A 15,540-nucleotide genomic window follows, 5' to 3' on the forward strand; every position below is an offset into this window, starting at 1 on the left:
AGCAAAAAAAAAATGTAAATATTTAAAATGTTCATTTCCACAAAATCACAAATTTAAGATACTGATGCCAGGTGGGGTTTGTTTGGTTTTTTTTGAAGCATAATTTAAGCATGAAGACTAGAATAGTTCCAATCTGAAACGGTTTTGCTATTTTTTTTAAGCCTTTAGAAAATGTATATTTTTAAATGACTAAGACTGGAATCTTCCCATTTAAAAGGGAAGTTGACTAAGGATGTCTTTCAGTTCCATATCTCCCACATGAATAATCATATGACTGCTAGTTTGAAGAAAGACACTTGCTTTATTGCCTGGAAGCGTAAAACAAGAGAAGCTGTACGGTGTGGGTGGCTGTCCCTTGGGAGGACAGAACCTGAAGGAAGGGTGTCATTTCGCCTTCTGATAGGAATGTGGTTGTCTTATTTAATGGTTGGGATCATCACTTTTAGTAAAAGTGAAAAATGCTGCAAGTCTGAAAGCAAGGTGCTTCTGTGAGAGTGTAATGTGTATGTGAGACAGGAAGGTTGCTTCTGTATGTATGTGGTGTATATGTGAGTCAGGGAGGGTGCTTGTGTGTGTCAATGTGTGTGTGCAAGAGAGATGGAGCATCTTTTTGGCTGGCTTGTGCTGTGAGAGAGGACATGTGTGTGATTGAGCCTGTTTGTAAGTGAGATAGAGAGAGACTGGTTGGGGAGATGATTGGTGTGTGCTTCAGCAGCTACTGCTGTTTCTGGTGTGGCCTGCAAGGGAAAGGAGAAGGAGAACTGCTGGAGAGGGTAAGTAAAGGTGGCTTTTTAAGTTCATTTTTCTTGATTGACTACCATTTTAATTATTGGGTAATATGTGATGTGTCTGCTGTTTGAAATATTTTATTGGTGTTTGGTAAAGGTTTCAAAATTTGCTTGAGTCTTTAATTATTGGATATTCTATTCATCAGCTGTTTTGAAATTATTTTATTAGTATGACTTTATAATTATGTTTCATGATTTATATATCTTGATTTTATTGATTATTTCATGAGGAATGGTGACATTTTTGTTTTTCCATTGTTGCACTGTATAGAGTCTGGCGTGATACGTTTTACAGTTTAGTTTTTGTCTGCACATTTCTATTTATACTTTATGTGGCTTTATTCTGTATTTGGTGAGAGTTTGTATTCTGCATGCAAAGACTGAGATGAAGCATTCTTTTAGCATGTGGTTTCTCTGTAGGGATCTGTAGTAGCTTGGCCTGTTCTGTTTTCCTGATAGGAGGTGTATTGATATTTTACATTCTGGTGTAATATTTGTGGTATTCTTTTTCATAGGTGGGGTTGTTATTCTTTGAGTTTTGGCAAATAGTACTGTGTTGATACGGGAGTACCATGCTGAAATATAGAGGTGTGTACATATATATGTAAATTATATATGTAAATTATATTGTATATGTAATTGGGTACCCATGGGCCAGTATGGAGAAAATTCCCCCGGGCCACTATTTTCCCTCAATCCGCCCCTGCTCCAGAGATCTGAAAAATCTCAAAAATGAAATTTGAGATGTATTACTAGTAATTTGTAAACTAAAAGTACAATCATTCATTGTACTTGAATACTGGAGGGTGGGCAATGTTACATTGAGATTTAAAAAGGGCTCCAGGGGTGATCGGGGAAATACAGACCAGTAAGCCTGACTTCAATACTGGGAAAAATCATAAACTATTATAAAGAACAAAATCACAGAACATATAGATAGATATGAGATTTAATGGGACACAGACAGCATAGATTTATCCAAGGGAAGTCTTGCCTTACAAATCAGTTATTTTTTTTGAAGGCGTAAATAAACATGTGGCTAAAGGTGAGCCAATAGATTTATGGCCAGATTTTAAAAGGGCGACGAGTGCAAATACTGGCAGTTATGCGCGTGACAAAGCTCTGCACACACCACATGCATTTTCAAAAGGGCCTGGCCACTGTGGCCAGGTGTATAAGTGCCAATACATACACAAGTGCCAGACTCTGAAAATGAGATGGGACGTGGGTATGATCTGAGTGGGGCGGGAAGGAGGCTGGCAGGGACGTGTGCGCACACCTTTTAAAATCTACCCTTTAGTGTATTTGGATTTTAATAAGACATTTGAAAAAGACCCCCATGAAAGACTCCTAAGAAAATTAAAAAGTCATGGAATAAGAGGCAATGCCCTTTTGTGTATTGCAAATGGTGCTTTTCAATATATTTATGAATGACCTGGAAATGTATATCATGAGTATCAAATTTGCAGATGATACAAAATTATTCAGAGTAGTTAAATCACAAGCGGATTGTGATACATTACAGGAGGACCCTGCAAGACTGGAAGATTGGGCATCCAAATGGCAGATGAAATTTAATGTGTACAAGTGCAAGGTGTTGCATATAGGGAAAAATAACTCTTGCTGTAGTTACACAATGTTAGGTTCCATATTAGGAGCTACTACCCAGGAAAAAGATCTAGGCATCATAGTGCATAATACTTTGACATCGTTGGCTCAGTGTGCTACGGCAGTCAAAAAAGCAAACAGATTGTTATGAATTATTAAGAAGGGAATGGTTAACAAAACGGAAAATGTCATAATGCCTCTGTATCGCTCCATGGTGAGACCGCACCTTGAATACTGTGTACAGTTCTGGTCACTGTATCTCAAAAAAGATATAGTTGCGATGGAGAAGGTACAGAGAAGGGTGATCAAAATACTAAAGTGGATGGAGCAGCTCTCCTATGAGGAAACGCTGAAGAGGTCAGGGCTGTTCAGCTTGGAGAAGAGACGGCTGAGGGGGGATATGATGAGAAGGTTTTCATGGGTAATGATTCAGATGGACTGAATCAAATCACAGTGAACCTAGAAGATGTGGTAGGCCTGATTGACAAATGGAAGAGTAGTAAATCACCTGGACCAGATGGTATAGACTCCAGAGTTCTGAAGGAACTAAAAAATGAAATTTCAGACCTATTAGTAAAAATTTGTAACTTATCATTAAAATCATCCAATGAACCTGAAGACTGGAGGATAGCAAATGTAACCCCAATATTTAAAAAGGGCTCCAGGGGTGATCCACGAAACTAAAGACCGGTTAGCCTGACTTCAGTACCAGGAAAAATAGTGGAGTGTTCTAAACATCAAAATCACAGAACATATAGAAAGACATGATTTAATGGAACAAAGTCAACATGGCTTTACCAAGGGCAAGTCTTGCCTCACAAATCTGCTTCACTTTTTTGAAGGAGTTAATAAACATGTGGATAAAGGTGAACCGGTAGATATAGTATACTTGGATTTTCAGAAGGCGTTTGACAAAGTTCCTCATGAGAGGCTTCTAGGAAAACTAAAAAGTCATGGGAAATGTGGCGATGTCCTTTCATGGATTGCAAACTGGCTAAAAGACAGGAAACAGAGAGTAGGATTAAATGGAAATCCCTCAGGGATCTGTATTGGGACCCTTACTTTTCAATATATTTATATATGATCTGGAAAGAAAAACGACAAGTGAAATAATCAAATTTGCAGATGACACAAAATTGTTCAGAGTAGTTAAATCACAAGCAGATTGTGATAAATTGCAGGAAAACCTTGTGAGACTGGAAAATTGGGCATCCAAATGGCAGATGAAATTTAATGTGGATAAGTGCAAGGTGATGCATATAGGGAAAAATAACCCATGCTATAATTACACAATGTTGGGTTCCATATTAGGTGCTACAACCCAAGAAAGAGAGCTAGGTGTCATAGTGGATAACACATTGAAATTGTCGGTTCAGTGTGCTGCGGCAGTCAAAAAAGCAAACAGAATGTTGGGAATTATTAGAAAGGGAATGGTGAATAAAACGGAAAATGTCATAATGCCTCTGAATCGCTCTATGGTGAGACCGCACCTTGAATACTGTGTACAATTCTGGTTGCCGCATCTCAAAAAAGATATAATTGCAATGGAGAAGATACAGAGAAGGGCTACCAAAATGATAAGGGAATGGAACAACTCCCCTATGAGGAAAGACTAAAGAGGTTAGGACTTTTCAGCTTGGAGAAGAGACGACTGAGGGGGGATATGAGAGAGGTGTTTAAAATCATGAGAGGTCTAGAACGGATAGATGTGAATCGGTTATTTACTCTTTCGGATAGTAGAAAGACTAGGGGGCACTCCATGAAGTTAGCATGGGGAACATTTAAAACTAATCGGAGAAAGTTCTTTTTTACTCAACGCACAATTAAACTCTGGAATTTGTTGCCAGAGGATGTGATTAGTGCAGTTAGTATAGCTGTGTTTAAAAAAGGATTGGATAAGTTCTTAGAGGAGAATTCCATTACCTGCTATTAAGTTCACTTAGAGAATAGCCACTGCCATTAGCAATGGTAACATGGAATAGACTTAGTTTTTGGGTATTTGCCAGGTTCTTATGGCCTGGATTGGCCACTGTTGGAAACAGGATGCTGGGCTTGATGGACCCTTGGTTTGACCCAGTATGGCATTTTCTTATGTTCTTATGTCTTTAAAATAATGAGAGGTCTTGAATGAGTAGATGTGAATCGGTTATTTCCACTTTTGTATAATAGAAGGACTAGGGGACACTCCATGAAGTTAGCAAGAAGCTCATTTAAGACTAATCGTAGAAATTTCTTTTTGACTCAATGCACAATAAAGCTCTGGAATTTTTTGCCAGAGGATGTGGTTAGTGCAGTTAATGTAGCTGGGTTTAAAAAAAGGTTTGGATAAGTTCTTGGTGGAGAAGTCCATTAATTGCTATCAATCAAATTTACTTAGGGAATAGCCACTGCTATTAATTGCATCAGTAGCATGGGATCTTCTTGGTGTTTGGGTACTTGCCAGGTTCTTGTGGCCTGGTTTTGGCCTCTGTTGGAAACAGGATGCTGAGCTTGATGGACCCTTGGTCTGACTCGGCATGGAAATTTCTTATGTTCTTATATTCTTAAACTGGCTAAAACATCAGAAACAGAGAGTGGGATTAAATAGTCAAGTTTTGTTAGTGGAAAAAAGTAAACAGTGGTGGAGCGCTTCATGGATCTGTTCTTGGACTGGTGCTTTTTAACACATTTATAAATGATCTGGAAAGGGGAACGATGAATGAGGTGATCAAATTTGCAGATGACACAAAATTATTTAAACATAGAAACATGACAGAAAGGACTAAACAGTCCATCCAGTCTGCCCATCAAGTTTCTGGTAGCATCAGAGGTATCAGGCTTATTGGTTAAGGGGAGTAACATCCATATCAGCATCTAACCACCATTCTTATTTGTTTTCCCTGACCTTAAAATTCACCGTCCTTGTTGGTTGCTGTCTGAGTCTGATACCTTTTTTTTTTTTTCTTCCCCTCTCCCCTCCATTAAAGCAAAGAGTAATATTGGAGCAGAGAACAATATTGCAGTTGTAGCAACAGTATGAAGGTTTATTGGTTAAGGATAGTAAAGGCCACACAGCAAGTTACCCCCATGCATTTCTTTCTTCATTAACATCCTTTAGTCCTTAGGGATCCACAGTGTTAATCCTATGCCCCTTTGAAATCTTTCACCGATTTTGTCTTCAACACCTCCTCTGCAAGGGCATTCCAGATATCCACCACCCTCTCCATGAAGAAATATTTCCTGATGTTGATTCTGAGTCCTCCCTGGAGTTTCATTTCATGACCCCTAGTTCTACTGATTTCTTTCCAATGGAGAAGGTTTGTTGATTGTGCATCATTAAAACCTTTCAGGTATCTGAAGGTCTGTATCATATCTCCCCTGCACCTCCCTTTCTGCAGGGTATACATGTTTAGGTTCTTCAACCTCTTCTCGTAAGTCATTTGTTGGAGGCCTCCCACCATTTTTGTCACCCTCCTCTGGCAGCCTCCATCACCCCAAGGTTCCTCTCTTGCTCCGTTCACAGCAGCCCTTCACCCTCCATCACTTACTTCTCTTTTGTATTACTGCACCCCAGATGCATGAATCTGTACTTCTTGGCATTGAATCCCACCTGCCATGTCTTCGACCACCACTCATGGTTCCTTAAATCACATTTCATTCTCTCTATTCCTTCCGGCATGTCTACTCTGTTGCAGATCTAAGTATCATACACAAATAGACAAACTTTACCTTCTATCCCTTCTGCAATGTCACTCACAAAGATATTGAAATTATAGTAGTTAAATCACAAACAGATTGTGATAAATTGCAGGAGGACCTTGTAAAACTAAAAGACTCGGCAGCAGGCATTTAAAGCCCAGGTCCCCCATTATCTGAAGGGAATGATAATCTAGGGCAATCATTTTCCTGATGCGCCTTACAGTACTTTGGATGCCACTGGCCTATTGCCCCAGTGCGGTGTTATAGAACACCACCCTATCTGCTCTATGGTGGCTTGGCTGATGCTGATGCATGGCTGGGGGCTGCTGGCCTGCCACTTGAATGGTGGAAGGTGCTGTTGGGTCAGCTTGGGAAAAATGGTAATGTTTATTTGTTATACCCCTTTTTTGTTTGTAATGCTTTTGCTGCTGCTTATGCTTTAAGTAGCAGATGGGTTCCTCAGGCTAATTGTGGCACCTTCCACTGATGCCAGTGCTAACAGGTGGTGTTTTTCTATGTAATGATGCATACCAACATTTGTAAGATGCCTTCCCTTGGCTGATGGCCTTATATCAGAGAATGCACTCGGTAAAATGTAGATTCTTCCACATGCTAAAGTGCCTCCACATCACAGATGTATATCCTGGGATCTTCTCACCCTCCCTAATCCTTGTGAGTATTGCTGCTGGCACTAGGATTGAGGTGTTGCAAAGCAAGAGAGAGAAGACCAGGTCGAGATGGCACATGCTCTCACGGGTTTTGCTTCTGAAGACATGAGCTTGCCACTTTTCTCTTCTTGCTACAAAAAAAAAATAAAATCTATTTTTAGCTTATAGGCAGGACGCTCATGTTTTCTCATTACTAACTGCTTGTGTTTATGCCAGGCTTGGCTGTCTCTGCAGGAACACCTAGTGTTTTGCCCCTGCCATTCTTCTTCCCACTGTCATTGGAAATAATTTTGTATGTGACTCTATAATGTATTCATGTACTATAGTGTTTTCACTAGTGCCATTGTAATACTGTCACGTACAAAAACAAGTCAACAGACTACAGTGTACTGCTTAGCAAGCAATGTTAGAAAACTTGGCAGAAGAAAACATTGCTTGCTAGCTGGCTATGCCTATGTAGTATACAAAAGTACACCCAGTAACTGTGTGCAAAAGTGTCACACAAACACATAGGGACGGTAAATTTAAAACAAGCATGCGAGTTCACATACACATGTGTATAGTCACATGAGCACACATCTGCTGGACGTTTAAATCGTGCATGCAGGTGCACACGTATGATATAAAATAAGCCTTACACACATATATGTGCTCCCAATTTTAAATGGTCACTCGAGCAAACATATTTTGCATTTCTTCCTTAGGACTTTGCTGGCTTTAATGTACACAGGTAAGCGGATTTTAAAGCATGCTCGTTTGAAGAACATTCCAAGTTTTACCAATTAGTCAACCAGTTTGCCCAGTTCATATCAAGGTCATCCAGACCCTTCTGATTCTTCAGCCTGAAATCCCTCCAGTTGACTCCCTCACCCAGTCATCATGTCTAAACATATTTATGCAGACACACCCCTCATCAAGATCAGAAGTAATCATGTGCAGCTAACAGCCTGCCATGGAATTAAAATATGGATTTATGCACCTAAATGTTGTGCCCGCCCCTGACATGCCGCGACTCAGCCCCTTTTTTCTTACTCATGCACCACATATACCTGCGTAACTTGTGGCTTTTAAATTATACGTTGCTCATGCGTGGCCCATATGCTCACATAATGTATATGGGACTTTTAGCGCGAGCAACACTTTTAAAATTCACCCATTATGTATATACTGACGCTTTTTGCACACAAACAAAAGAAAACAAAAAAACCCCATGTGACACATAGTGTGCAATAAATCAAACTGGGGTGTAAAGAGCTACTGCTTAATTTAAGAGACCATCATACATGGGGATTTCAATAGATTGCTATATTATAGTTCCAAACCAGAAGTCCAGGATTCTACCCCTTATTTAAAAAAAAATCATTGGTCTCACAACATGTCCATCAACTTTTTAAAAATATGTTTTTTCATTGCTAATAAAAGTAAAGTCACTTATCTTTGTGATAGATAGCATTATCTATTTTTTGTGGAAGCCCTGCATAAGGGGCTAGAAGTTTTCAATTCTCCTTAAAGGACTAGAGGAATTTTTTTTTATAAAGTTTCAAAGGCTCTACTTACAACCTTCTGCCATTTTTGCAAAGTAAAAAAAAAAAAAATGCTCGATTAACCATTTTGATATTCTGAATGTGATAATAGAGCAATGTGAGAGATTTCATGCAAAACCATAAAAACAGGAGACAGAACAGCCTGAGGTCAGCTAAATAATATGGGAAATGGTTTCTAAATAAAGCAGCCCTCCCACTTTCCAGGAAAAACCACACTGCAATCATTAGAGAAACCATTAACATGTACTGAATGTGATATAATTGTCATTTGGAAAGCACATTCTATAAGAACATATTTTGGAAACTGGGCAGTGTGGAACTTTTATAAATAAATAAAAATATAATTTCCACCCTGAACCTTGGGGGCCTTTATGCCAATCAGCATTGCTTCCATGCCCAGATCTTACAACTTAAGGACTGGATTTTAAAAAGGTTACGTACGTAAATCCAAGGATCCTATTTTCAAAAGCCTCAGCGACATGCATAAAACCCCGGGATCCCTCTGGCAGACATAACTTCTGAGACAAAGGTACGGGGGGTGGGGTTCGGGCTGGGGGGCAGGACAGGGAGGGGAAGGGAGGGGAAGGTGGGGGGAAGCTCTGAAATCAGAGCAGCCTCAGAGGGAACGGGGAAAACCATCTGGTCTCCCTGAGGGCTCCACATGCACAAGGTGCATGTAGGTTTTAAAAGCTTTATATCTTTACTTTAGACAAGGCAGATATGTTTCCAAGTAATAGGTTCCCAGTGGATAAAAGTCATTGATATTGTTATTCTGGTCTAAGAACACTATGGACTTTCAGAGACTTGAAGCTGATAAGCATTCTGAAACTCAAAAGCTTTTTTTTTGCACTGACCAATTGTTTTGGTTTGAGTGCAGAGTTCATGTTTGTGAACTTTGAGCCAGTAGCAGTCTATATAGTACAGTTTTCATGATGTCTATAATCCAGAGTGTCTGTAGAGAGGAATATGATCATAAGCTGGTGAACCTATGAGTCATCATGATCTGATTCCTTTCTGGGTATCTCTCTTGTATTTTCCCTTCTGTCCTCAACCATGTCATCTTACACTGGTTCTTGAAAAGCATTATTGACACAGAAGACATAGTTTTAAACATGCATTCATGTCAGCTTTATGCTCTCCTGGAAATCTTTGCTCTCCTTTGACCTCCTCACCTGGAGTATACAAGCTTTCCCACTTCTTCCTTCAGCACTTAGAGGAAAACCCACATGTACCAGGCATAGTTGAATACCCCTTGGAAGCCAGCAGGAGGAGTTAAGAGGACAAGAAAAGAGAGCATGTTCAGTTAAGCATGTTCATACTATTTAGCATGCCCTCACTAAGTAACATGCTCATACTATTTTAGCCAATGCATTTTTAGATATATATGCACAACATTAGTGTGAACATGCTAATTCTGACATATTTTACCAAAACAACACTGCAAAGTTTTTGCATCACTGGTTAAGTGGCTTTTCACATGCCTTTTAAAAATTTTTTTATTGCATAGGCACCAAAGTTAACCAGTTAAATTAAACATTTAACTTTGGATATTCAGCTACCCTGGTCAAGCATACAGCTGAATATCCAGTTAAACTTAATGGCATTAAACATGCGCAGCCATTTGTGCAAATATAGTTGGTCATAGAAATGTAGCCAGTTGGCACCGAATATCGTGCTAACTGGCTAAATTTGGATAAAGTAGTATGGTTGTTGTGTTAGTCTACTTGAATGCCCAGAAATAAAAGTTACACATAAAATATATATATACATTGGGCATGGCAGCATTTTGTTTTTTTGTTTTTTTTTTTAATTTAGGTGCACAGTGATTTTGTGCACACAAATTTAACTGGTTAGCCTTGGGAGCATAAATCTTTTGAATATTGACTCCTAATTGTATTCCTTCTAAACTGCATAACATATGCAAAATTGTATTCACATGTATGGATTACATTCAGTTTGATCATTAATTAGATTTGCCTAGTACCTCAATAGTTTAGTAAATTGTTGGCTAAGTATGCCTTCTCCTTAGTGCAGGAGTGCTGAAACTGGTCCTTGACCTCCCCTCCCCCACCCCAAAGACAATTTGGTCTTCAGTATGCATGAGAAAAATTTGCATACATAGAAGGAAGTGCATGCAAACAAATCTAATGCTTATTCATTAGAGCTATCCTGAAATCCCAACTGGCTAGGGGCACCCTCAGGATTGTTCTGAGTACGCCTGCCTTAGTACGTGGGTGATTAAACAAAAGTTTCACCTATAGTGGATATTGTTTTGCACTAATGGGTAGATTTTTAAAAACTGCGTGATCGCGTACTTTTGTTTGCGCAGCAGGCGCAAACAAAAGTACGCTTGATTTTAAATTAAAATCCTGGATTGGCGCGCGCAAAGCTGCCGATTTTGGGCAGCCGGCGCGCGCCGAGCCGCGCAGCCTGCCTCCGTTCCCTCCGAGGCCGTTCCCTTTCTCTACCTAACCCACCCCCCCGGGAGACGTAAATCCACGCGTGCCAGCGGGCTGCTGGTGCGCCGAGACCCGACCCGGGGCGGTTCCAGAGGGCGCAGCCACGCCCCCGGAACGCCCCGGGCCGGCGCCACGCCCTGGGCCCGCCCCCCAAACGCCGTGCCACGCCCCCAAAATGCGGCGTCACTCAGCGACGCCCCGACATGCCCCTTTTCAGAAACCCCGGGACTTACGCGAGTCCCGGGTTTCTGAGCGTGCCGGCGGCCTATGGAAAATAGGCGCGCCGGCGCGCAAGGCCCTGCTCGCGTAAATCCGCCCGGATTTACGCGAGCAGGGCTTTTAAAATCCACCCGTAAATGTCCAAGATATTGGATTTAATAACCCAAGACCACAAACGGGTCACTTTTGATATTGACTCCTATGCCATAATTACAATAAATGTTATAATAGGAGAAGTTTACTAAATTAAATCCATACCTACCTATACTTAAAATGTGGTTAATTTAGCTGGCATTCTGATGGTAACCATTCTGTATCAGAATATTATTCCTTAATCCAGCCAGGTCACAACATTCTTGGTTATTCTTAAAAATTGAGTTCTATTGCTTCTCTGCTTTGCAGTACCTTGTGCCTTTAGTGTTAAAGAGATACCATATTCACCAGCTGCTATGCTGTGAAATAATTATATAAAATGCACATGACAAGTTGCAATTGGTACCCTATATATTTTCTTTGTTCAAACGTTACTTGGAAGTTGATGGATTGAAATGACTTTAGCAGCTCCTCTGAAATCTTGGTAGCAGCAGGCAATCCCTGGTAGCAACCTGAGTGCTCTAAAATCCTGGTAGCAGCCATCATTGAATTGATGCCACAAAGTATCTTGAATGCAGTGGCTCCAGACAAATACTTACTATCAGACTGCAAATGATATCACATGCAGACGCAGAAACAATTCTACTGCCAGTAAAGTCATTTGTGACATGTCTTTGAATGTAACCACTCTCAAGGATTAAGGGAAATGCAGGAAAGCAGTTTTAAGAAGTTGAATTATAATAATTTAAAAATATATATATATTTTCATCTTGAAAAGGAATTATTTCCATTTGCCTTGCACATTTGCCCAACACAATGCAGGTACGGTTTTATGTTAGTGCACAAATAATTTGCTATATTTTTCATATTTCAACAAGAAATACAGCAGTTTCTATTTTACTTTCAAGTATTATTTTTTTTTCTATCCTCCTTAGCCAATTTCACTATGGGTAATATTTGGTAAATGCATTGTCTTTCTTTGGTTTTCAAATGCTTGCAAGATCTATTGTGTTTGCTGTATTTCAAATGTTTATTTAGAAACTTCCAACAGTCGTGGACCATGTCACACACATTTATACAAGTTGCAATAGCATTTTTGTAGTGGCTTAAGCTACAGTGACCTACAATGTATCTTTTACCTGCCCTATAATTACTTTTACTGTGCACATGTTTCTCTATCCTGGAGGAATTGTATCCCCTGCAGTGGGAGGAAGCAAATAGCTTATTTTCCTTGAACTACTACTTTGAGAGATATTACAAAAGAAGTCAAAGACTTTGGGTTTGAATTTGTTATGGTTCCTCCTAAACATGGAATGTTGGCTTGTGGGGAATAAGGTGAAACACACTGTGTCCTCATTGGCTTTTGGAATTTATCTAACATGACCACTCTATTGACCATAAACTGTCATCAACACCACACAAAAAAAATAATAATTAGCATTTGTGCTGTGTCTTCACGCAATCACATTTCTTGAGTTGAATAACAGTTATTGAACCTCAGAAATATGAACTTTCCTCTCATGAATCATTATAGCCTGGCCTGTATCATTAACTAGATGAAATACCTGTCTAAAGTGGCAAGATTTGATAGATTAAATATTTAAATTGTATCCTACACAAGTGAATTCAGGCATAGGAACATAATAGAGGAGTCAGATACTCCCTAGGCATACAAAAATGCATAGGGAGAGACTATGGGGCAGATTTTAAAAGCCCTATGCGCGTAAATCCAGCTGGATTTACGCGCATAAAGGGGTTATGCGCGCCGAGCCTAATTTTTACATAAGCCCGGTGATGGGCGCAAGCCCCGGGATGTGTGTATGTCCTGGGGCTGAAAAAAGGGTAGGGGGCGTGGGCGGTCCGGGGTGGAGCAGGGGCATGGCCAGAGGCCTCCGTAGGGCCTCTAGGCCGGGGGATCGCACGCCGGCACTTGACCAGTGCGTGCAAAACAAATGTATGGGGGTGTTTTAGGTAGGGCTGGGGGGGGGGCGGGTTAGGTAGGGGAAGGGAGGGGAAGATGGGTGGGTGGAAGGAAAGTTCCCTCCGAGGCTGCTCCGATTTCGGAGCGGCCTCAGAGGGAACAGGGAAAGCCATCAGGGCTCCCCTAGGGCTCGACGTGCACAAGTGTGCACCCCCTTGCATGCGCCGACCCCAGATTTTATAACATACGCATGGCTGCACGCGCATGTTATAAAATCAGGCGTAGATTTGTGCGCACCGGGTTGCACGCACAAATCTACGCCTGTGCGTAGGTATTAAAATCTGCCCCTATGTGTGCATGTGAGTTTGTGCGAGTGAGAAAAGGAGGTTATGTGTGTGGGTGTGGGAGATTCAAAAGCAAGGTGACTGTGCATTTGTATGTGTTCAAGTGAGAGAGAGGAGAGGTGCATAGAGGGGGAAAGTGTTATCAAGAATCTGTGAGTGTGAGAGAAAGAGAGAAAGAATGGGTCTATAAATTTGTCTCGCCCCTAAGCACTCCCATTGCTCTTCTTGCTTTCTCCACTTCTGATTCCCTCACTCTTGCTGTTCTCTCTCTTTCCACTCCCATCACATCCTCTTCTCGACCCAATAAACGCCTTTTCCTTGTGATCTTCTCCACTCATTCAGTTCACCCTTACTCTCCTCTCCCTCTTGCTCGCCTCGCCCACTCTCACTTCCCACTCATTTTCCTCTCCTTCCTCACCACCTCCTTCCCCCTTCCCCAACAGCTTCCTGAAGGACTGCAGCTAGAGCAGATGCATCAGTCAACATAGGAGGGAGGACAGCAAAGCAATACAATGGCAGCAGGAGTACAGTTGCATCCAATGGTTGGCATCAGCGGCAGTGGGAGCAGCAGTGAAGAGTGAGAGCCAGAACAGTGGAGGCTATCTCTCTTGACTACACCAGCTGTGAGGCTGTGGTGGTGATAGGTGTGTCTGTGTTATTGTTTGTACGGTTTTGGCTGGACCCTTGGACACTGTGGCAGCTGACCATGCCCATGTGGGGAAGTCCCGTGAGGGGCCACAGGTCAGGCTGAGCTTTGGGACATACAACACAGAGTTATATCTTTTAGGGATGTGAATCGTTTTTCAACGATTAAAATTATCGTCCGATAATGTTTATATCGTCTTAAATCGTTATAGAACACGATACAATAGAAATTCTAACGATTTATCGTTAAAAATCGTTAAATCGTGTTAGTGCGCACTAACTCGAGTTAGTGCGCACTAACTCCCCGTTAGTGCGCACTAACTCGATTTAGTGCGCACTAACTGAAAATGATACAAATAAACACTTTCCAGGTCACTGAAGGTCAGTTAGGAATGAATATGTGTTCCTATTGGCTGGCTGCCCTCTTATCTATTGATGTTACCAAGGTTACCACTGAGGTGATGGTTGGGGGGATGGGATATGGAACTGGAAACTAACGAACACCAACAGAAAATGAAACAAAGTGTTCACACTTCCCAGGTCAGTAAAGGTCACTTAGGAATGAATATGTATGTATGTATTCCTATTGGCTGGCTGTGCTCTTATCTATTGATGTTACCAAGGCTAATACTGAGGTAATGGTTGGGGGGATGTGAAATGGAAACAGTTGGAAGCTTGACAAAAAAAGTAATGTAATGATCAGCACTCACGTGACTAGAACTTGTTTGTTTATTATTTTTGTTAGCAGGCACCTGAAATGCTAGTGCATGTTGAATTTGCCAATCACTGTGCATTTTAGAAAGGTGGTCCTGGCTGGAACTGTACACAGTTCAAATATATGTAATTGATTGTTGGTAAGTGTATTTTTTAAGTAGCCACACTGGCACAAGTATGTTTACTTTTCCTCCTACTTAACTCACTAGCTCAGCTTTGTAAGAAGGGCTTCTCTGCTTGTGTGTTGTTTTTGTTTGGTGTGAGGAGAGCAGAAACATCAGATCTTTATTCAATCTACTACAGTCATCTCTTACAGTGCCCTATCCCTATTAATACCAGGAGTGTTGTGATCTTCCTGCACACAGTGCCCTAACCCTGAGACCAGTCTGAGACAGCTCCCTCCCTGCATTACTAGTGAGAGGCTGGCTTCACAGACAGGGGGGAGCTGCCTGACCCTCACTCCTGACTTCCCCCATGTCCCAGCTAGTGAATGGTGTGTGGGTGAGGGGGGGGGGGGAGGATGGTGAAGTCTGAGACAGCTCCCTCCCTGCATTACTAGTGAGAGGCTGGCTTCACAGACAGGGGGGAGCTGCCTGACCCTCACTCCTGACTTCCCCCATGTCCCAGCTAGTGAATGGTGTGTGGGTGAGGGGGGGGGAGGATGGTGAAGTCTGAGACAGCTCCCTCCCTGCATTACTAGTGAGAGGCTGGCTTCACAGACAGGGGGGAGCTGCCTGACCCTCACTCCTGACTTCCCCCATGTCCCAGCTAGTGAATGGTGTGTGGGTGAGGGGGGGGGAGGATGGTGAAGTCTGAGACAGCTCCCTCCCTGCATTACTAGTGAGAGGCTGGCTTCACA

The sequence above is a fragment of the Rhinatrema bivittatum genome, chromosome 1 (assembly GCF_901001135.1).
Source record: "Rhinatrema bivittatum chromosome 1, aRhiBiv1.1, whole genome shotgun sequence".
NCBI classification, from domain to species: Eukaryota; Metazoa; Chordata; class Amphibia; order Gymnophiona; family Rhinatrematidae; genus Rhinatrema; species Rhinatrema bivittatum.